Genomic DNA, 22,610 nt, shown 5'->3' on the forward strand with positions numbered 1-22,610 from the left:
CATAGAACCTGAAGGGATCACTTTGGAATCTTTTTCACCAGAAGGCATTGGATCCACAGAGGTTCACAATCTTTTTCATCTATTTTAGAAGGAATAGATTTGATATTTTTGTGTAAGCACTCTAGTGACTTTTCCTTAATTCTTTGTTCCTTTGGTCCTGGGTTCCACGCTTTTGTCCCTTCTAACTTAGCCCTGTTATAATCTGTGTCTGATGCCTTTGCCTGCTATCCATTAGAAACTTGAGGACAGGAGAATCTTGATTTCTAGAATTCAAAATGAATAGGAGTCTCTTTTTAAAAGGGGATCAGATCAGAAGTACCTCTTGTGCTATGGATAAGCTATAGTTTAGAAATTTTATGTGGAGTGTGAGTCTGAGAATTAGGAATTTAGATTTAGAATTGGTGGTCTAAAGATTTTGGCTTCTGCTTTACGGAATTCACCCAAACAGGTTGGTAGAATCAGGTGACTCACAACACAGGCGAGGGTAGCTAATCTTTAATATCCTAGCCAAGATTGTGAAGAGTGACAAACTTGGCAGATGGTGACTACATTTATTGTGGTGAGCACTGAGTAGTGTACAGAATTGTCAAATCACTATATTGTACACCTGACACTAACATAACATTGTAGGTCAACTCAACTTCAGTTAAAAAAAGCAAATAACCAAAAAAAGTCTATTTCAGAAAAGTGGACAATCTGGAAAACAGGCCATTTTATATCCTAAGTATCTTCTTAAACCTTCTATAATGATTGAGAATGATCCATATATAATATCCAAAGCAGCGCAAAATATTGAAGCCAGCAGAGGCACCTGGGTGGCTCAGTCGGTTAAACATCAGACTTAGGCTCGGGCCATGATCTCAGGGTTCATGAGTTTGAGGAGTATGTACTTCAGAGTTTTCTTGTTATTTCTTATGACAAAGCATATTTTCTCACTTTATCATCATCATCATGTCCTTGTGATGAAAACATTATTGTTATCGAAATTTTTTTTAAAATTTTTAAATGTTTATTTATTTATTTTTTATTTATTTATTTTTTTCAACGTTTATTTATTTTTGGGACAGAGAGAGACAGAGCATGAACGGGGGAGGGGCAGAGAGAGAAGGAGACACAGAATCAGAAACAGGCTCCAGGCTCTGAGCCATCAGCCCAGAGCCCGACGTGGGGCTCGAACTCACGGACCACGAGATCGTGACCTGGCTGAAGTCGGATGCTTAGCCGACTGCGCCACCCAGGCGCCCCTATTTATTTTTGAGAGAGAGAGTACAAGCAGGGGATGGGGAGAGAGAGAGAGGGAGACACAGAATCCAAAACAGGCTTCAGGCTCCGAGCTGTCAGCACAGAGCCCAGTGCGGGGCCTAAACCCACAAACCATGAGATGGTGATCTGAACTGAAGTTGGATGCTTAACCGACTGAGCCACCCAGGTGCCCCTTCCCAAGTTTCTTAAAATTCATTTTCTTATTTTATTTTATTTTTATTTATTTTCTTTTGGAGAGAAAGAGAGAGCGAGAGCACATGGGTGGGAGAGAGGGGCAGAGGGGGAGAGAGAGAGAGAGAGAGAGAGAGAGAGAGAGAGAGAGAGAGGATCTCAAGCAGGCTCCACGCTGTCAGCACAGATCCTGATGCAGGACTTGATCCCATGACCCTGGGATCATGACCTGAACTGAAATCAAGAGTCTTATTAAAAATCTCTTCCCAGCCGCCCAGGTGCCCCACCATATATATATATTTTTAGTGTTCATTTATTTATTCTGAGAGGGTGAGAGAGAACACGTGTGAGAGGGTGCGACTGGGAGTGGGGCAGGGGCAGAGAGAGAGAGGGAGAGAGAGAATCCCAAGCAGGCTCTGCCCTGAACAGCATGGGATTCGATCTCAAAACCCGGGGATCATGACCTGGGCCAAAATCAAGAGTTGGATGCTTAACCAAGTGAGCCAGTCAGGCGCCCCACTGTTACTTTATTTTATAGATAAAATACTTTATTACTTTACTTTATTACTTTATTTTATAGACTGAGGCCAGACAGTTTAGGTTCGTTGCCCCAAGTTCTCACACACAGTGACTAAGACAATCCAGGTCATCTGACTTCGGGTATCATCCACCTTCCATACATTTAAGTCTATATTTTGGTGGGCAAGTGAGATAAAGACGAAAAAAACCTACAACGTGTTCACATTCAGAAGCTTTCCTTTTCCCCCTGCCTTGCAAGAGGAAGTAGGCTTCTTGGATGCGTGGCCGCTTTTGCTCACGATGTGTGGGATCACATCTTAAGGAGGCAGTGGGGCTGAGGGATGGGCCGCCTGGCAAGGGCACAGCAGTCCTGGAGGGAAAGAAGAGCATTCCAGAAAGCAAAGCCAGAAGGGGGATGACAGCAAATGCCAGCCGAGGTCTGAGAGAGCGTGTTTGGGCAGAGGAGGAGTGTGGGATGGCACGTCTGTGCTCTCTGAGAGAGAGAGTAGGAAACGGATAGGGAAAGACAGTCCTGAGAAGTTTTATTATTATTATTATCATTATTATTATTATTATTATTATTATTATTATGAATGGAATGCTCACTGGGTGTCCTTTAAAGAAAATTCCAGCTAAGATTTTAATTGCTTTTAAGATTTCTTTGAAGGCTGGTTTGTTCTTTCTTTGGACTCAGCTTCTCTCCACAGCTTTATGGGTGTTATAAGAGCTAAAAGCCCAAGACATGAGTCCGGGTTTTCACTCTCTCCTGTGCAGGGGAAAAGGGGCCAACAGTGTGCTTAGTCCCAGCTCAACAGCAGCCACCAGAACTTGTAGAGAAATGGGCCAGGGAAAGCATCCCCCTCACTTCCTCAGCGCCGTTGACGGAGGTCACAGACAGGCTTGAGGCAAGAACCTCAGAGTTGAATTCTGAGGGTCTTTACTTCGGAAGTCCTTATTTTCTTCTTAAACCCAGGAAATTCTTCTTGGTGTTAATATGATCCTTCCCTGATTACATAATGATCACAAATATCATTTTATTCACAGGAAGAGAAGTAGCAAAGCTCTAAAGGGAGAATTATTTTTTTGCAGTTTCCCCCCATTTCATCGCTCGTGGTGAGTAAGCGTGGTCTTATGACTCAATTCCACTGGTGTAATAGCCTGGGCGGCAGTGCCGGCCATGGGTCGGGAGCCAGGGATGGAAATGGGCTGGAAAAGTGCTGCCTTAGCTGAACTGCTGACCTTGTCCCAGGAGAGGATGTAGTGCGTCTCAGCCCAGTCAGGGTTGGGAATAGGAAAATCTGAGGCCAAAGGTAGACTCTGGCATATGACTTGTCTGGGCACTTCGGGTCTAATTTTGCTGAGAATTGGTATTTTATCTGCTGGTTTCAAGGCTGTTGGTTCACGGACAGGACATCGATTAGTCACTAATGTCCAGAATGGGGCATCCACGTGCTGACTGAGAGAGCAACACCCTGTAGTTTGAATGCGAGTGGGAGCAAATACTTTTTTCTCTTTTTAAATGTTTATTTTTGATGGAGAAGGAGACAGTGCACGAGTGAGGGAGGGGCAGAGAGAGACAGACCCAGAATCCCAAGCACGCTCCAGGCTCTGAGCTGCCAGCACTGAGCCCGACGCGGGGCTCGAACTCACGAACGGTGAGATCACGACCTGGGCCGAAGTCAGACGCTTAACCGATTGAGCCACCCAGGCGCCCCATGGGAGCAAATACTTTTCTTTCCTGTCCCTCGAGTGACTTCTTTCTGCGGCATGAGGCAAGTGTGCTTGCCAATGATGTACACTGCTTATTCCAAGATACTGCTCAGTGCTTGATTAATACTGTAATTACAAATATTTGTAACTGGTAAGGACGTAAACCTTCTGCCCTTCGGTTGCGTATTTAGTGGCAACTTCCTTTCCCCTAAAATGACTCTTTCAAAAGGAATTGTTTTCATTTGGCTAAATAAACTTTGGTACGTGAATTTTTATTTTTTACCTTATTTTTTTAAGTTTATTTGTTTACTTTTGAGAGAGAGGGAGACAGGTTCGGGGGAGGGGCAAATAGAGGGAGAGAGAGAATCTCAAGCAGGCTCCATGCTGTCAGCACACAGCCCGAAGCGGGGCTCCATCACACAACCCTGGGATCATGACCTGAGCTGAAATCAAGAGTCAAGACGCTCAACCGAGTAAGCCACCCAGGCGCCCCAGTACGGGAGTTTTTAAAAAGTCAACCACATTGCCTTATGGTCTCACCTGTGCTGTTCATTTTTGCATGAGAGAGGACTGTTTGAATTGCAAGCAGCAGTTAAAAAGAGAAGTCGAACTAGCTAAAGTAAAACTTGCAGTTTAATACGTCCTGTGACTGAGGACAATGGATACACTGGCAAGGCTTGATGGTATGTCAGGGGCCCGTCTCCAGGCGCCTCTGAGCCCTGCCCTCCTCCTGGTGGGCTGCGTTTTTTTCTGTGTTGGCAACACAGCAGCCAGCACAGAGCTGAAGACGTGCGAGTCACTGGAGCGGCTTAAGTAATTTGGAATTCATCTGCCGGAGCCTCGGTTTCCTCATCTGGAAGGCAGAATAATACCTCATCTGCAGGGTAGTGTGCGAATATTTAACGAGCTTGGGCAGGTGTGTACCTCTGTGGCTGAGAGCGTGGGTTCTGAAGCCACGTCTGGCTCCACCACGTATTACGTTCCGTGTGTGAAATGAGGATGCTTTTAGTACCTGTGTCATAGTGTTGCTGGGATTTAAAGTGATTGTGTGTAAGTAAAACCTCTACTAGGGTGCCTAGCTCATAGATCCACTCAAGAAATGATAGCTGTTATTTAAGTAGACTTTTGAAACGTGACCATTGATGGTTGGAATGGAAAAGGTGAGCTCAGTCATAGCAAATGGCAAGAAAACGTCATGGACAGCAATTCATAAAGGGGGCAATTTGGGTTTGCACAGCAAGGCAGACACCCGCAGATGGTCTGGGGAAGAGCCTGTCAGTCAACCAGGAGGTCAGCACCTTGGGAAGTTCTGTCTGGAATGCTATGACTTTAGAAGTATGCTTTTATTTTTTTTTATTTTTTTAATGTTTATTTAGTTTTGAGAGAGAGAGAGAGAGAGGTAGGGAAGGGGCAGAGAGAAGGAGACACAGAATCTGAAGCAGGCTCCAGGCTCTGAGCTGTCCGCACAGAGCCCGACGTGGCACTTGAACCCATGCACCACGAGATTATGACCTGAGCCGAAGTCGGACACTTAACCAACTGAGCCACCCAGGCGCCCCAGAGTATTCTCTCTCTCTCTTTTTTTTAATAAGCAGGGGAGGGGCACAGAGAGAGGGAGACACAGAATAGGAAGCAGGCTCCAGGCTCTGAGCTGTTAGCACTGAGCCTGATGCAGGGCTTGAACTCATGAATTGTGACCTGAGCCGAAGTCAGATGCCTAACCGACTCAGCCGCCCAGGCACCCCGGGAAGTATTCTTTTTGTAGAATTACAAATTAGAGTCTTAGTGCTTTATACTTGGTCAGTATTTGTTGCATTGACTTGAATTGTCTTCAGAGTCAGAGACTGTCTTGTTAACATGTTTGATGGTGGGAAATCTTCCTTTTATCAGAGCGGATTCTGTAATTCAGAGCCAAATCTAATGAATAAGGTGGGGGGATCAAGCTGAGCGGCTCTGATTCAGACTGTTCAAAACCCCAATAAACTAAACCAGAGTGATTTTTTTTTTCTCTGACTTAAACTGGCTTTTAAAAAAAGTGTTTTGATTTATTTTTGAGAGAGAGAGCATGGGCAGGAGAGGGGCAGAGAGAGAGGGGGACAGGGGGTCTGAAGCAGGCTCTGCATTGACAGCAGTGAGCCCGACGTGGGCCTCAAACTCATGAACCGTGAGATCATGACCTGAGCTGAAGTTGGACGCTCAACCAGGGGAACCACCCAAGCACCCCTGACACTGGGTTTTGAAAACAATGGTATGAGTAGAAAGTTGTAACACTGTAAGAAATCAGTTTCATAATTTCACATTTTACATATGGAATATATTAACAAATTATGGAATGCTTCTGCATTCTAGGCATGATATTCAGTGCTGGGGTTACAGAGATCAGTAAGTATTAGCCCTTGGGGAAACCATTGTCCAGTGGGGAGAGACAGCAGAAGATCAGTCATCAGAATGTGGTGAGATCAGACCTGTGGAGCTCATTCAGTTTCTGTGAGCAGTCACAGGCGGTGGATATGGTTGAAGTGGGGCAAGGGTCTGGGGTCTGGGAAGTTTTTAAAGTAGAGGTGATGCTTGAATGGGATGTTGAAGGATGTGTATGGGCATACAAGAATAAAGAGGGTATACAGGTGCGTGTGTGTGTGTGTGTGTGTGTGTGTGTGTGTGTGTATGCTTCTGATAGAAATGCATGTGGGATAGCTTGGAGGCCATGATGTCAGGAGAATGTTCTAAGGAATGAGTAAGATCAAACAGATGAAATGCTTAAGGGCATTGCAGTTTTGATGTCTAACTAGGGTTAGCACTCAAAGAATACTTCTAAGAAGTCCGGTCTTCAAAGTCAGCCAACGAAAGGCAGTGAGCTGCGAGGCAGCAGAGGGTCCTGCCCGATGATCACTGTCAACAGTCTCTTGAGGGTTTTAAGATGAGTCGCCTGACGCTTCGTGGGTTTAAGTAATTTGCCTAAAGTCTTGTGGCTGCGAAGAAGTGGGAGTGGGATTTGAATTGGAGTCTGCCTCGCTCCGAGAACCGTACTTTACTATGAGTGTCGTCTCATCTTTATCTGATGGCATAAGATTTCGCGCAGCTTCGGGCCCACCAACCCGAACATGAGATTGTGTGTATGGTCTGTAGCTGGAGACGAAGGGGCAGGTCCAGGTGCTGAGCGCGTGGACTGACCACAGGCAATGCTCACACTATAGTTTTCGGACTTCAGAGTGCCCCAGATTCCTTCCGGGGAATTCCTCTGATGGCTTCATTTCTGAAGTCCCACTTCAGAGAGTCTGTCCTGTTGCGAAGCGTCTCGGGCAATTCTGATGCAGATCGTATGTGATTCACGCTTTGATGGCCGTCCCCCTGAATGAACGTCTTCTGTGAACGTGGGTATCTCTCTCCCTCTCTTCTTCCTTTCTCTCCCTCTCCCTCCTTCTCTCTCTCCCTTCTCTCCTTCCCTTCCTTCCTCTCTTTCATTCTGCCTTTCCTTCCTTCTCCCCCGCTCCTCCCTCTTTTCCTTGCTTGCTTCCTTCCTTGTTTCCCCTTTCTTCTGGGGCTTCTCTTAATTGGGTTCCAATGACGCAAGGAGATCACTCATAAGTACTATTCCCTCTCTTTCCAGCAAGATCGTCTGTTCCTTGCAGGCAGAGATCCCACGTCCGTATGCCTTTTGGAGACACTCACCTGGGTGTGCTCCCAGGGATGAAAACATACACTGGGCACCCGGTGACACAGTTGGTCACTTTACAAAGAGGCATTTTGAAACACGTGGTTTAGTCAAGGAAGGCACGCTCAGCAGTTTTTCATGTCATCTCTGTGAACTGCCTGTGTACTTACCTCTCACAGTCTCTGCCTTTCCTGCTCCTCACACAATTCTGGAGGGTCCCTGATGGGAAGGACACAGACTGATGCTTAGCAGCGATTCCTTGCTGGTCCAGCCCTCGCTATTTCCCACAGCCCCCGGCCAAACCCCACCCCCTGGAAGTCTCCAGACCTGTGCTTCCCTCCTCATACTCGCTTCTTCGGATGCCTGTCTTGTGTTGCATTTCTGAAACGGGAAATCCCGTGTGCAGCTGGCTTAATATCTGGGGTACCCCCTCTTTCTGGGCCATGGCATGTCAGAGCCACGTGGATGGTCTGACCTTGTCCCATTTGGGCAGTTTTCTCCTCTGCGCCCTGGTGACAAAGGCCCGGCATTCCTGGCATAGTGGATTCCTTGCGCGGTATCACACAAGTGATGGATTCCTGTCTGTTTCTCTGCTGTGGCCTGGGTGCCCAGATTCTGAAGTCAGGTTACACGGGGTCTAGCTTTGCTTGTGGACTGGGAGTGTGGGCATGTTTTAAAACTCCTTCAAGCCCCCATATCCTCATCTGTAAAATAAGATGGTTGTGAGGTTCAGAACCAAATGATGCTTGGGAGTGCCTGCTTTAGGGTAAGCACTATTGCAATTATTGTTATTGGTGATAATTTTTTATTGTCCTTTTATGTCCTCAGTTGAAATTCTGTCAGTGTTGCAAAGCCCAGCTAGAGCTGTGCCTCATCCGCAAAGCTTTTTTGTCCACTCAGGTCCGCAGACAGCGCTGTCCTACATTCTCATGATCACTCAGGTCTAAGATTAATGTTTGATTGCCTTTAATATTTAATACTGTGTTCCTATTGCACTGGGTCCTAATTGGTTTTCTTCTTGGTCTTGAGAAGTTCTTAAATGTGGCTAATAAAGACTGCCTTTTTCTTTTAGCCTCTCCACTTCTGGTTACGTAATTATATTACCTCTTCTTTCAGGTGTTATGATTAAGGATGTACGGGTCAATTCCCTTAACATGAACCCATTTGGGATAAACTCATATACACTGGCAGCATCTACACTGCAAATGACAGTATCCTGGGGTCCCACGTCGGCTGGCTTTGTGCCGCTGCTCTTACTAGATAAGGAGAAGGCCCTGGTTCAGGGAGAAGTGTTTTTAAAATTTTTTTTAATGTTTATTTATTTCTGAGACAGAGCATGAGAGGGGGAGCAGCAGAGAGAGAGGGAGACACAGAATCCGAAGCAGGCTCCAGGTTCTGAGCTGTCAGCACAGAGCCAACGTGGGGCTCGAACTCCTGAGCCGTGAGATCATGACCTGAGCCGAAGTCGGACACGCTCAGCCGACTGAGCCCCCCAGGCATCAGGGAAAAGTGTTGTAAGGCTCAAGTGTTACGGATGGAAGGAAGACCTTGTTTTGACACCATTTCCTTCTGAAGTTGGTAACTCTGAGCCCTGGATGCACCGGAGAATCACTGCAGAGCTTAAAAAAAAATACTGATGCCCTGGCCACATTCTGGGCCAGTCAGATCCAGAATCTGGGGAGGTGAGGGGGGGTGGGGGAGGGGGAGAACAGGGGCGGGGCAGGAGCGAGATGGCGGAGGTGCCCAGGTATATAGTATTTTTAAAAAGCTTACCAGCAGGGGCGCCTGGGTGGCTCAGTCGGTTGAGCATCAAACTCGATTTTGGCTCAGGTCATGATCTCATGGTTGGTGAGTTCAAGCCCTGTGCCGGGCTCTGCACCTGACAGTGTGGAGCCTGCCTGGGATTCTCTGTCTCCCTCTCTCTGCCCCTCCCTTGCTTGCTTGATCTCTCTCTCAAAAATAAATAAACATTAAAAAAAAAAAAAAGCTTACCAGGTGGCTTTATGATGCTGTCCAGGTTGGGAAGGGTGGGATTGCTCTAAAACCAGGTTCTCCAGCGCCTCCGCCTGCTGAACGGGCTTCGGTTTTAGTTACATGCCTTCATCCTGGTTTTCGGGGATACTGGCTACAATTAGCTTGCAGGAATTAGCTTTTAAGAGAGCCTGGATGTCTTAAGGGTCCAAACCATGCCGCAAAAGAGCGTTTATTGTCTGAGAATGCCTTGCAACCAGGCTGCTCACGGACACTCAGTGTGCCTAGGAATAGAATTTTCCTTGCCCTAGGTCACTGGTGCCGTGGCAGACAAGTGACAGGGCTCCCGTAGGACCTAAAGTATTTATAGCTCTTACAGTATTTCCGCAAGGTGAGCTTTGCCGCGGAGGCCTGAGTCGGGGCTGCTCAGAGTCACTAACGTGCAGGAGTTGAACCCAGCTGCTGCAGGAAATAGCTCTTAGTGCAGAGAGAGGGGCTCAGGTGTCCTTGGCCGAGAACAGAACGCGGGGGAAGCCGTGGAGCAGACCCGTCCGGGATTCCTCCTTCACCTTGTGTGAGACATTTTGCACAGGAATTGATTAAGACCTCTTAAAAACTAGAGGTTTTGAAGTATAATTTACTTACCATGAACTTTATCTGTTTTAAATCTACAGTTCAGTGAGTTTTAGTAAATTCACAGGACTGTGCAGCCATTCCCACAATCCAGTTTTAGAATATTTCCATCACCCCAGAAAGATCCTTGGTGCCTGTTTGCAGTCAGTTCCTGTGCCCAGTTCACATCCAGGCAACCACAAAGTTGTATTGTACCTCTATAGTTTTGCCTTTTCTGGACATTTCATGTGAATGGAGTCATACAACACGTAGTCTTTTGTGTCTGGCTTTTTTTTACTTTAGCATAGCAATTCTGAGGTTCATCCAAGTTGTGGTCTGTGTCAGTATTTTTTTCCTTTTTTAAAGAAATTTTATTTTTTTAAATAGGGGCGCCTGGGTGGCTCAGTCGGTTGTGCCCGACTTTGGCTCAGGTCATGATCTCACGGTTCATGGGTTCGAGCCCCGGGTCAGACTCTGTGCTGACGGCTCAGACCTGGAACCCGCTTTGGATTCTGTGTCTCCCTCTCTCTCTGCCCCTCTCCTGCTCGTGCTCGCTCTCTCTCTCTCTCTCTCTCTCTCTCTCTCAAAAATAAATAAACATTAAAAACGTTTATTTTAGAGGGAGAGAGAATGCGAGTAGGGGAGAGGGGCAGAGGGAGAGAATCTTAAGCAGGCTCCACACTCAGCGTGGAGCCAGAGCCCATGAGTAATGACCTGGGCAGAAATCATGAGTTGGACACTCAAGGTGGGAACCACCCAGGCACCCTGGTATTTTGTTCCTTTTTATTGCTAAATAGTGTTACATTGTATGGATATGCTACATTTTATTTATCCATACTCAGTTGACTGAGGTTTGGATTGTTTCCACTTTGGGACTTTTATAAATAATGCTGCTGTGAGCACTCAAGTTCAAGCTGTTGTATGGATGTATGTTCCCATTGCTCTTGGAGTGAACTTCCTGGCTTGCATGGTAAATTTATGTTAAGCTTTTTGAGAAACTGCAAATTTTGCAATTCCATCAGAAATTCATGAAGGTTCCAGTTTCTCTCCATCCTCACTAACCTTTGTTATTACCTGTCTTTTTCATTCCAGGAGGTGTAATGTGGGTTTAAGTCCACTGAATCATTTTTTTTCTTTTTTGAATCGTGCTTTTGTTGTCTTATCTAAGAAATCTTTGCCTATTCAAGGTCATACAGATTTTTCCCTAGATTTTAGGATATTTTAGATTTTCTTCTTAATCTTTTATAGTTTTAGCTTTTACATGAGGCTTTGATTAATTTTGAGTTAATTTCTAAGTATGGTGTGAGTAGGGATATAAATTTTTTTTTTTTTTTTTTTTTTTTTTTGCAGGTGGATATCCACATGTTCCAGTACCCTATTTCAAAAAGATGATCCTTTCTCCTTTGAGTTTTCTTGGTGCGTGTGTTGAAAATCAATTGGCTGTAAATGTAAGGGATTATTTCTGGACTCTCAGTTTTATTGCATTTATTTACATGTTTCTCTTTATGGTCAGTACCACACAGTCTTGATTACTGTAGCTTTATGATAAGTTCTGCAATTAGGAAGTATTAAGTCCTCCGACTGTGTTCCAAATTGTGTTTTGGGTGCTCTAGGTTCTTGGCATTTCTCTGCAAATATTAGGACCAGCTTGTCATTGTCTGCAAAAAGCCTGCTGGGACTTTTTTTTTTTTTTTTTTTTTTGGATTGTTGAATTTACTGATCAATCGCTACCTCAGTGATATTGAGCTGTCTGATCCATGAATACAGATCTCCATTTATTTAGATCTTTAATTTCTCTCAACAATAATTTGTAGTTTTTGGTGAACAAGACTTCAATCAATATTTTTGGAGGGGTCCTGATAAGAAATTTCTTTTTCTTCCCTTCAGAGATCTCATTGAAAACAATGGAGGGGGTCACAGCTTAGCAGCCAGGAGCGGGGGTGGGGTGGAGAGTGGAAGAGGCACCAGCTTGGGCGATGGGAGGACCGGCTCTAATCTGGGGCAAGCCATTTCACCTCTCAGTTTGCTGATCCCTAAAATGAGTGTAATGTAGTTTGTTTTGCTTCAAGGTTGTAAGGTTAGAGGTCATGTGGGGAAGGAGCTTGGAAAAATGTTGTCTGTCCTATGATGAGGCTGATACGGCCATTAAAGGGGACACGAAGAACTAACAGAAGAAGATGCTCTGAGAGACCTCATCTTGGCCACTGAGTCTCTTTGCAGCTCGAGGCAGATCCGCAGCGAAGTGAACAGATCATCTCACTTGATCGCCAGACAACTCATTGAATTAGCTATTTTCATCCACATTTTGCAAAATGGAAACTGATGTTCGGAGAGGTAAAGTCAAGTTTCCAAGGTCACAGAGCTAGTAAGAGGTAGTGCAGGATTTAAACCCAGCCTTGTGTAACCTCAGTGCTTCTGCCTTTCCATGGCACATCACCACCCTCGCTATCACCACCAGCTCCCATCAGGGAATCTACAAGGCAACGTTAAATCTCAGGCACAGCACAAAACTCCTCAAAGGATAAATGAACACTGATAAGTGGTTAATGTATCTTGCTTATCTTTCGTTCTTCACATGTTAAAGGTTTAGTTTTGTCTCAAGATTCAGGAAGGCAGATGTGATTTCCATCACCAAGGATTAGGTGGGAAAACCAAGCTGAATTCGTAAGGGTTGATCATAGTGAGCTTTTATATATATATATATATATATATATATATATATATATATATATATATATGAGTATATATATATATATACACACATATATATATACACACATATATATACTCATATATATATATGTATATATATATATATATTTTTTTTTTTTAATTTTTTTTTCAACGTTTTTTTTAAATTTATTTTTGGGACAGAGAGAGACAGAGCATGAACGGGGGAGGGGCAGAGAGAGAGGGAGACACAGAATCAGAAACAGGGTCCAGGCTCCAAGCCATCAGCCCAGAGCCTGATGCGGGGCTCGAACTCACGGACCGCGAGATCGTGACCTGGCTGAAGTTGGACGCTTAACCGACTGTGCCACCCAGGCGCCCCTATTTATATTTTTTAAAAGCTTATTTATTTTGAGAGAGATAGAGACAGCACCAGTGGGGGAGGTGTGGAGAGAGAGAGATTGAGAGAGAGAGAGAGAGAGAGAGAGAGAGAGAGAGAATCCCAAGCAGGCCCCACACTGTCAGTGCAGAGCCCAACATGGGGTTCGAACCCATGAAACCGTGAGATCCTGACCCGAACTGAAACCAAGAGTTGGATGCGTAACCGACTGAGCCACCCAGACGCCCCAGATCATAGTGAGCTTTTAAAAAAAGTCACTTGGGTTACGTGGCTATATAGATCGAGATGAAAGGCAACCTTTGTTCCCAATGTTTATTGTGATCTGACTTGAGCTCTGAGTTGCACCTTATAGCTTCCATTTTCTCAGCGGTGATAGCACTGGTGAGAGGAAGGTGGAGTTTGTGGCAATGTGAAATTTCAGATTCAGGGTTACAGATGTCCTCTAGCTGGCTCCACTGGGCTTGCTCAACAGCAGCATACGTACCCACAGATGCGAGTAGACCTGAGTCTACAAGGATGGGTCACCCACTTTTTTCTTGCTTCCCACGCAGGAGATCTGGGTCTGCTTTCTAGCAAATCCTTTAATATGGCAACATGGAGAGTGCACAGGCTTTTGGAATCAGACGAATTTTTGTTCCATTTCCACCATGCACTAGTTTTGCGATCATGGGAAATGGGCTTAAACAATCTGAGCCTCAGTTTGTTCATGTAACATGGTGCAAATAATTGCCATGATGATTACAATGAGACAAAGTCTGTACTTTGCTTATTAGTGGCAGATATGTAATATGTTCTAGACAAAGAGAGTCCTTTTGCTCTTTCTACTGGAGTTACACATGATTAGATTTAATTGTAAAGAAATCTCACTGTGGAAAAATGCATTAGTCTTCTTTTGCTGCAGTAACAAATAGCCCCCAAAGCTCAGTGGCTGAAAATCACATACACTTAATTTCTGGCTCATGTTATCTGAGGGCTGAATTAATGCTGCCTTTCCTGGGCTTCCCTGGGTTATGTTCTGCTCTTTGTGTCCTCTCACCTCGGGATCCCAGTTGAAGAAACATGCTGTTCTCATGGTGAAGGACAGAAACTCCGGAGCCAATCTGTAAGGCATATTTAAAGTTTCTGCTTGGACGTCACGTGTATCACATCTGCCCACATCCATTGTCATACGGCCAAGGCCAAAGTCAATTGATGGGAAAGTATAATCTGCCTAAAGGGAAGCATGGCATGGGCTTTCTAAATAAATAAACAATCTTCCTTAAGAAGTGAGAATTTTGGCAATTCTTGGGGTAATTCTTGGTAATCTGAGGAATAATCATTATATACATGGAATAGCCGGGCTTCTTTATTTTTAATCTTTCCCTTCGGCTGTGGCGGTTTGTTTGCTTGCTTTTTCAGGTTTTCTTTGTAAAAGCAGAGCCAACGAAAAACAATTTGTCAGAGTCTGAGAAAAGACTTTTGTGTTTTTCTTCCTCCTTCTCATTCTTCTCAGTCACTTGCCGTTCATCCCTTTTTACTCATCTAAACGTGGGCTTGCATCGGCCTCTCTTCTCCTTGGACACTCTTTTCTCCAGGTAATCTCATACGGAACTCTGGCTTCAGCAGACTTCTCACCGAGGAATCCTGTGTCAACATTTGCAACTGAGATGCCACGGAACTGTCCACTCATATCGCCAGCCTGGCGTCTCTCCTGTGCTGCCGTGTGAATCTCAAGGTAATAAAACCCAGCTCCGGTGACTCTAAGCGTCCCTTCTAGGACCGGACCGTCCAGCCAGTTGTGGACATCCAGCCCTGGAATTCATCCTTGCTACTTCCCTCTCCCTCGCTGTCTTATCCAGTCCTTTGCCAATTCCCTGTCTTTACCTCCTAAGGGCCTCTCTGATCATCTACTTCTCTCCATCCCCACTGCCACCAGGAAACCACGATCCTCCTTCATCCGAACTCTTGCAGTATCCCCCAGTTGTCTCCCTGTATCTTTGCTTTCTGCTTCTAATTTGATTTCTTCACGACAGCCATAGCCAGAGTCACTTTTTAAAGGATTTACATTTGGGGTGCCTGGGTGGCTCAGTCAATTAAGCGCCGGACTTCGGCTCAGCTCATGATCTCGCAGTTCGTGGGTTCGAGCCCCACGTCGGGATCCGTGCTGACGGCTAGGAGCCTGGAGCCTGGAGCCCGCTTCGGAGTCTGTGTCTCCCTCTCTCCCTGCCCCTCCCCTGCTCATGCTTTGTCTCTCTCTGTCTCAGAAATAAATAAACATTTAAAAAAATTCAAAGATTCACACTTGGTCATATCTGCCTTGGGCTTACAGCCCTTCAGTGACTTCCTGTCTTTCCATAGCCCTCAAGGTCCTGCATGATCTGGCTTTTTTTCTGTCTCTCGCACTTTGTTTTGCAGCACTCTTGTCTATACTGTAGCTATGGTGTTCTCCCCTTTTGAATCCTTCCATGTGTCACGCCCTCACCTCTCTTGGGGACTTTGCACATGCTTCCCTCTGTTTGAAATGTTTTTACCCTGACCTCCGTCCTTGAAATCCCAGCTCAGAAGTCTCTTCCTTGCTGAAGCACTCCCTAGCATCTCCAGGCTGAGAGGTTTGTTTTCTCTTCTATGACCACAGTTTATGCTAATTGAATGCATCTTGTGTTCTTGTTTGCTTACGTGAATCTCTGCCTGGGTTTCAAGGTCTGAGGGCCAAGTTCTGTCTCATTCTCCAGACACTGTTTTGTTTGTTTGTTTCTCTTTTGAGCTTAAATAAAACTACGCACAAGCCATCTGTAAGGTTTAGAGAAATCAAAATTCGCTGCTCGTAGAGCTCTTTTGTACTAAAACTCATAATCACAAACATCAAAATTGGGAGGTGGCAGGGATACCTCTGGTCCATGGCCTTTATTTTTATTAATGACAAAACTGAAGCCTGGAGAGAGCAAATGACTTGTTTAAGGTCATGCAGCTGGTAGGTGTCAGGTAACATTAGATTGTCTGAGTACCATCTGAAAGGGAAGGTTTCCATGAGGGGTCGGGTGGGGGGGATGGGGGGGTGGGATGAAGGTGGAGGGGAGGGGTGGTGGCTAAGATGGCTTATCTTTCCCTGAAGGTACCATTTTTCAAAGGCTTATTTTGTGCCAGGGGTTGGGTATTAGCTCCTCATAGAAATAATCTCTAAATTTTAGGACCACACACGAGTTTAATCCCCATTTTAACTTGAGGGAAAATGAGCGTGACAGAGATTACAATGTGTTCAAGGTCCACGCAGCTCATGAGGAAATATCTCAATGCCTCGATAACAGTGATCCTTAAGGCTGATTTCTTTTTATGTGTTGTTTGTTGGGTGGGGATGAGGGCTTGAGACGAGATCAGCCTAAACGGATTTTCACTGACAACTGGTAATCCCAAAGAGGCTTCCTAGTAGGAGACTTGCAAGGTTTCAGGGCTTCAGTGTAAAGCCGTAATCACATGGCCTTCAGTGAGAGGTTTATAGAGCTCCCACCAAGTGTACCCACGTGTATGGGCCAAGTTCAGTGAGGTGAAGAACTATAAGCCATGAACTGCTTCTGAGGGAGACCAGATCAAAGGATCAGGCCTATTCTTATCCACCTTGCTGACTGGGAACGTGCCTATGGTCACTTCAGTGAGTGGGCATCCAAGTAGACCCCAAGTCATCATACACCAGACTGTATTGTTCTTTTTTTTTTTTTTAATTTTTTTTTCAACGTTTATTTATTTTTCGGACAGAGAGAGACAGAGCATGAACGGGGGAGGGTCAGAGAGAGAGGGAGACACAGAACCAGAAACAGGCTCCAGGCTCTGAGCCATCAGCCCAGAGCCCGACGCGGGGCTCGAACTCCCGGACCGCGAGATCGTGACCTGGCTGAAGTCGGAAGCTTAACCGACTGCGCCACCCAGGCGCCCCTGTATTGTTCTTTTTTTTAAAAAAAATGTTTTATTTATTTTTGAGAGAGAAAGCACGTGAGCAGGAGAAGGGGCAGAGAGAGAGAGAGGGACACAGGATCCAAAGCAGGCTTTGCGCTGATAGCAGTGAGCCCTGATTTGGGGCTCGAACTCATGAGCCATGAGATCATGACCTGAGCTGAAGTTGGACGCTCAAACAACTGAACCACCCAGATGCCCCCAGACTGTGTTTTTTTTTTAACTAAAAAATGTTTTTAATGTTTATTTTTTTTTGACAGAGAGAGAGAGAGACAGAGCATGAGTGGGGGAGGGGCAGAGAGACAGGGAGACACAGAATTTGAAGTGGGTTCCAGGCTCTGAGCTGTCAGCACAGAGCCCGACTTGGGGCTCGAACTCAGAGACCGCGAGATCATGACCTGAGCTGGAGTCAGATGCTTAACCGACTGAGCCACCCAGGTGCCCCCCCCCCCCAGAATGTTTTTAATGTTCATTTATTTTTGAGAGAGACAGAGGACGTGTTAGTGAGGATGAAGGGGGAGGGGCAGAGAGAGAGGGAGACAAAGAATCCAAAGTAGGTTCCAGGTTCCGAGCTGTCAGTACAGAGACTGACGCAGGGCTCGAACCCAAGAACCATGAGATCAAGACCTGAGCTGAAGTCAGGCGCTCAACCGACTGAGCTATGCAGGTGCCCCCAGACTGTATTGTTCTTAAGTATTAATCTCTTGGCCTAAATAATTGGTCTGCTTAAGAAACCAGTTAGCTGCACCCTTTCCTAATCTGATCCTTGTCAATCACCCAGCACTACCTTCAGATCGCCCCAGATTCCCACTGAGTCCTCCCTCAATCCCCCCCCCCCCCCCCAGCAATATCAGAACTTATTGCCAGAGTGGATTGCGAGTGTGCTGTCTCCACCCGTCTGGCGGCTTGCAAAGAGCAGATAATCCTTTTAAATCCTTTATTCTTAATAGTAATAGATGATCTGTTTGGCCTTATTTTCTAACATTAGCTTTCAGACTGCCTGTATCAAATCCACAGGTTTTGAATTTGAATCCTAGAGACAAAGAGCGGTTAGCAACAGGAAAGAGCTGATGGCAGAATCATGCAAAATCAAATCTGGAAGAATTAATTTTGTCGATTTCCCTAACAGGGCCGTCTTCTTTGCACCGAGCGACAGATGATATTGGTAGTGAAAACACAAAACACGGGGTTAAGAAGAACTGGTCGCTGCACATGTCGGTCCTGCCGGGCACTAACAAGGTGACATAGGATGACTGCTAACCTTTTTAAACCTTAGTTTTCGTATTCATACAATGGGACAGTAAGATCTTTCAAGGCTGCAGAAAGGCTTTGTGAGTTGGAACTCCCTCTACAGTCTGAGGTACCATTCTGGGTGGAGCCCAGTCCCCTCCTCCTCGGGCAGAGCTTTTGTTTGGGGAAACTGAGGAGCCGGGGGTGGGGGGGGGTGGGGTTGTGTGCACTGTTGCCCACGAGGTATCCTCAGCTCTGTTGTGACCTTGCAATCTCAGAGACGGCAGCTGTGTAGATGGAACAGAGGGCCCTTCCCCACAGCCAGGGCTTGGTTTTTTTCAGGCAAAGATCTGGCAGGAAGGGGAACTCTCAACAGATGTGCTGATGGGCAGAGGGGAGGGTGAGTGGACAGTGATGTCACCTCCCTGTGTTAATCTCAATTACACAAGCCTAAATTACCCATACTCCTCACTAAATGGCACCTTCTCATCGTCTTTCCATGCTAAGCCCTTCCCTTTTTAAATTTAATATCCTTGGGGCGCCTGGGTGGCTCAGTCGGTTAAGTGTCCAATTTGGGTTCAGGTCACGATCTCATAGTTTGTGAGTTTGAGCCCCGTGTCGGGTTCTGTGCTGACAGCTCGGAGCCTGGAACCTGCTTCAGATTCTGTGTCTCCCTCTCTCTCTGCCCCTCCCCTGCTCATGCTCTCTCTCTCTCTCTCTCTCTCTCTCTCTCTCTCTCTCTGTCTCTCTCTCTCAAAAACAAACATTAAAAAAAATAAATTTAATATCCTTTAACCCTCATTCTCACTCACCATTCATTGAATGATATTCATTGAATGTGTTTATTTATTTATTTTGTTTTTAAATGTTATTTATTCTCAGAGAGAGTGCAAGTTGGGGAGAGGCAGAGAGAGAGAGAGGGAAAGAGAGAATCTCAAGCAGGGATGCGGGGCTCAAATAATGCCCCGTGAGATCACGACGTGAGCCAAAATCAAGAATTGGATGCTTAACCGACTGAGCCACCCAGGGGCCCCAGTGAATGTGTTTAAAATTGCATTTGACGTGTGTGTGAGTGGTATGGTGTTGTAATCATTCAATTAGTCAACAAAATGTATTAAGTGCCTCTTTTATGGTAGGCTCTGTTCTAGGCCTTGGGGGACATCAGTGAACAAAACAGGCAAAAATTCTCACTCACATAGTAAAAGGTGGGAGTGGGGAGATAGTACTTACTACCTTTCACTTATTACATTTGATTGTTGTCTGAGGTAGAAATAGAGCTGAGTAAGGGGGACCAAGGGTGTGTGTGTGTGTGTGCGCGCGTGAGTGCGCGTGTGCGTAGAGGATTTTGAATGCTTATGATTCTAGATGGAGGGAGTAGCCAGTGCAAAGGTCCTGTAGCAGCATCACCACCCTGCATGTGTTGACTACAGCAGGGTGGCTGGTGAGGCTGGGCCAGAGTGAGCACTGGGGACAGGGGTGCTGTCAGGGAGGTAGAGGGAGTGTGGGGGGAGGGGGAGGAAGATCATCTAAGGCCTTGTGGGACATTGTAAGGACTTGTGTGCTCTCACGGTTATAGAGTATTGTTAGGGTCCCCCCCCCCTTATTTTTCCACTCAGCATTGTTTTCAAGATCCAGCCGTGTTGCCGAACGGACAGCTAGTCAGTTGCTTGTGCCATTCTGTAGCACTCTATAAATTTTACCTGCTCACTCATCCAGCCTCCTGCACTTGATGTCCTCATGTGGGTTCCATCATAGGCCGGTGTGATCGTTTCTGTGGGCGACACACAGGGGCCTGGGCAGACTTGCTAGGTCACAGGGAGGCATACGCTTAATTTGGCTTAAGTAGTTCCAGATTGCTCTCCAGGCTGTCTCTACCCGACTGTGCTCCTTCAGCGGTGCACCAGGGTCCCCGTAGCCCCACATCCCTGCCAAACGAGACGTGATCCAGCTTTCCATTTTTTGCCAATCTAATAAGTATGAAGTCCATTGTTCTAATTTGCATTTTTCTGATTATTAACAAGCGCGAACACCTCTTTATATGCTTGTTAGTTTTTTGAGTTTCTTCTTTTATAAGTTGCCTGTTCATATTCTTGGCCAATTTTTCTATTGGGGTTCTTATTTTTTGTTTTTTTTTTGTTTTTTTTTTTTCAGGAGTTCTCTTAGATTCTGAATATCATCCATAGTTGTTTTCAGGAGGTTAGATTTGAGGTGGCCTTTGAGGTAATCTAGTCTAACCACCCCATTTTACGGTTGAGGAAACTGAGACCCAAGCAATGAAATGACTTGTTTTTTTTTTCAACATTTATTTATTTTTAGGACAGAGAGAGACAGAGCATGAACGGGGGAGGGGCAGAGAGAGAGGGAGACACAGAATCGGAAACAGGCTCCAGGCTCCGAGCCATCAGCCCAGAGCCTGACGTGGGGCTCGAACTCCCGGACCGCGAGATCGTGACCTGGCTGAAGTCAGACGCTTAACCGACTGCGCCACCCAGGCGCCCCGAAATGACTTGTTAAAACACACACATAGTGGAAAAGCTGAGACTGGAGGTCAGTACTTTTCACGCCGTATCGTATGGAGTGGAGGTCCTTTTACGAGGCAGCGATGGCGGGAGGTGGTGGGCAGGAAGTGTGGGGTGTTGCTGGCTCCCTATCATCGACACTTCTTTAGGCAGTGGGGCCATGTGCCCTGACTGCTGGCAGAGGCCAGTTCTGGATCCAAGAGGCCCTCGGTCTGATGACTGTTTCCTCCTTTCCATTCAAACTGTTACTATTTTATTTCAGGATGTTATCTCCTCCCGCTCGACCAGTGTTTCTCGAATTTTAGTGGTGTGCAGGATTCACCCAGAAAACATACGATAATGCAGATTCCCCCTCCTGAAGATGGAAGCACTGAGTGATATTTAGGACCCTGATGCAGGTGGCCCACGGACCTCATTTTGCGAGTACCCTGCCCCAAACAGTGCCATTAGCCACCTAATTGTTCTTCTGTCTCCATCCCAGAGCACTGCATCTGCCTTCTGGGCCGCCAAACAGAGCTACTGTCATTCCAGAACATCTCTCTCTCTGTCTGCCAAGCTTTCACCTTTAACACCCACCTGAAGTGCTCCTTCCTTTTGGAAATTCTGTGATTCTCAGGAGCCAGGTCAAACATGGTCTTCCTTAGAAAGCCCTCTCTGATTTTTCTGAGAATCAAGTTCAGGGTCACAGTATGAATGATGACATATGGCAGGAAGTAGGAAGAGCCCCCTCCCCGGCATGTTGCCCTTTGAAATCCTGGTGGACAGGGGCACCTGGGTGGCTCAGTCGATTAAGTGTCTGACTTCGGCTCAGGTCATGATCTCATGGTTCGTTGGGCTCTGTGCTGACAGCTCAGAGCCTGGAGCCTGCTTCGGCTTCTGTCTCCCTCTCTCTTTCTGCGCCTCCCCTGTTTGTGCTCTGTCTCTTTCTGTCTCTCAAAAATAAATAAATGTTAAAAATTTTTAAAAAAATTTTGAAATCCTGGTGGACCCCCCTCTGTGCAAAGTGGTGAAGGACACCTCTTGAAGGTAGCAACACCCTGCAGCAGCCAGTCTTTTTTTTTTTTTTTTAATTTTTAATGTTTATTTTTGAGAGAGAGACAGAGAGGGAGGGAGGGAGAGAGAGAGAGGGGGAGAGAACGAGTGGGGGAGGGGCAGAGAGAGAGGAGACACAGCATCTGAAGCAGGCTCCAGGCTCTGAGCTGTTAGCACAGAGCCAGATGTGGGGCTCAAACCCACAGACCGTGAGATCATGACCTGAGCCGAAGTTGGATGCTCAACCAACTAAGCCACCCAGGCGCCCCAGTCTTGTCTTTTTTTTAAAGAAACACTCAATTTTTTGTAATCAAATATATACGTACATAGTTTATTTAAAGAGTTGTAGTTCTACAAAATTTGTTATGGGAAGTGGCAGTCTTCCATCATTTCCTTGTGTTGTTTTTTTTTTTTACTCGCTAGAGGCAGACGCATGAAACGCTTTTGGCTGATTTTTTTCGTTTGTGTTTTTGATATCACCAAAGAATATGGTTATATTGATCCTGTCTTTGATTTTTTCAGTTTTAGGCACTTTGCCTGACTTCCCTTTGCCGAGAATCAGGCTTTACCCTCCCATCCTGCCCCTGTGGCTCCACACGTGCCCCTCCCCACCCCCCAGGTTCTATCTTTGCCCGTTTTTACAGACTCGTTCTCCCTGCCTCAGTGCCCGGGGCTCTTCCGGCCACGGCCACCAGCTGTCCAGGTCAGAAATTTGGGCCCCTCCTTCACTCCCTTTTCTCTTAATCCTCCACCCATTTTTCCGCCACCTCCCACTCCTGGAATTCTGTCAACTCTACCTCTGACAAAGCTCTTAAACCCATCCAGTTCTGGGTGTATTGCCACAGTCCCTGCTCTGTCACCCTCCCGGCTTGCTCAGGATACGGCAGGTGTCCTAGTCCCCTTGCTTCCTGTCATCCCTCCCTCTTCTGTCTTCTTG

General features: G+C 46.1%; 1 long non-coding RNA gene across 9 annotated transcripts in view; it reads left to right on the forward strand.

Moving 5' to 3' along the window:
- Positions 1–22,610, forward strand: part of LOC102901282 — a 68,208-nt gene that overhangs the window by 10,506 nt on the left and 35,092 nt on the right. For 3 of the 9 annotated variants that reach the window (XR_006591385.1, XR_006591389.1, XR_006591391.1), the window contains exons 3-6: positions 2,998–3,066; positions 11,249–11,346; positions 14,543–14,682; positions 18,022–18,131. This is a non-coding gene — a long non-coding RNA (uncharacterized LOC102901282). The remainder of the gene's footprint in view (positions 1–2,997; positions 3,067–11,248; positions 11,347–14,542; positions 14,683–18,021; positions 18,132–22,610) is intronic. The other 6 variants (XR_006591387.1, XR_006591388.1, XR_006591390.1 and 3 more) reach the window with 4 other exon arrangements.

The sequence above is a fragment of the Felis catus genome, chromosome F1, assembly GCF_018350175.1.
Source record: "Felis catus isolate Fca126 chromosome F1, F.catus_Fca126_mat1.0, whole genome shotgun sequence".
Lineage (NCBI taxonomy): Eukaryota > Metazoa > Chordata > Mammalia > Carnivora > Felidae > Felis > Felis catus.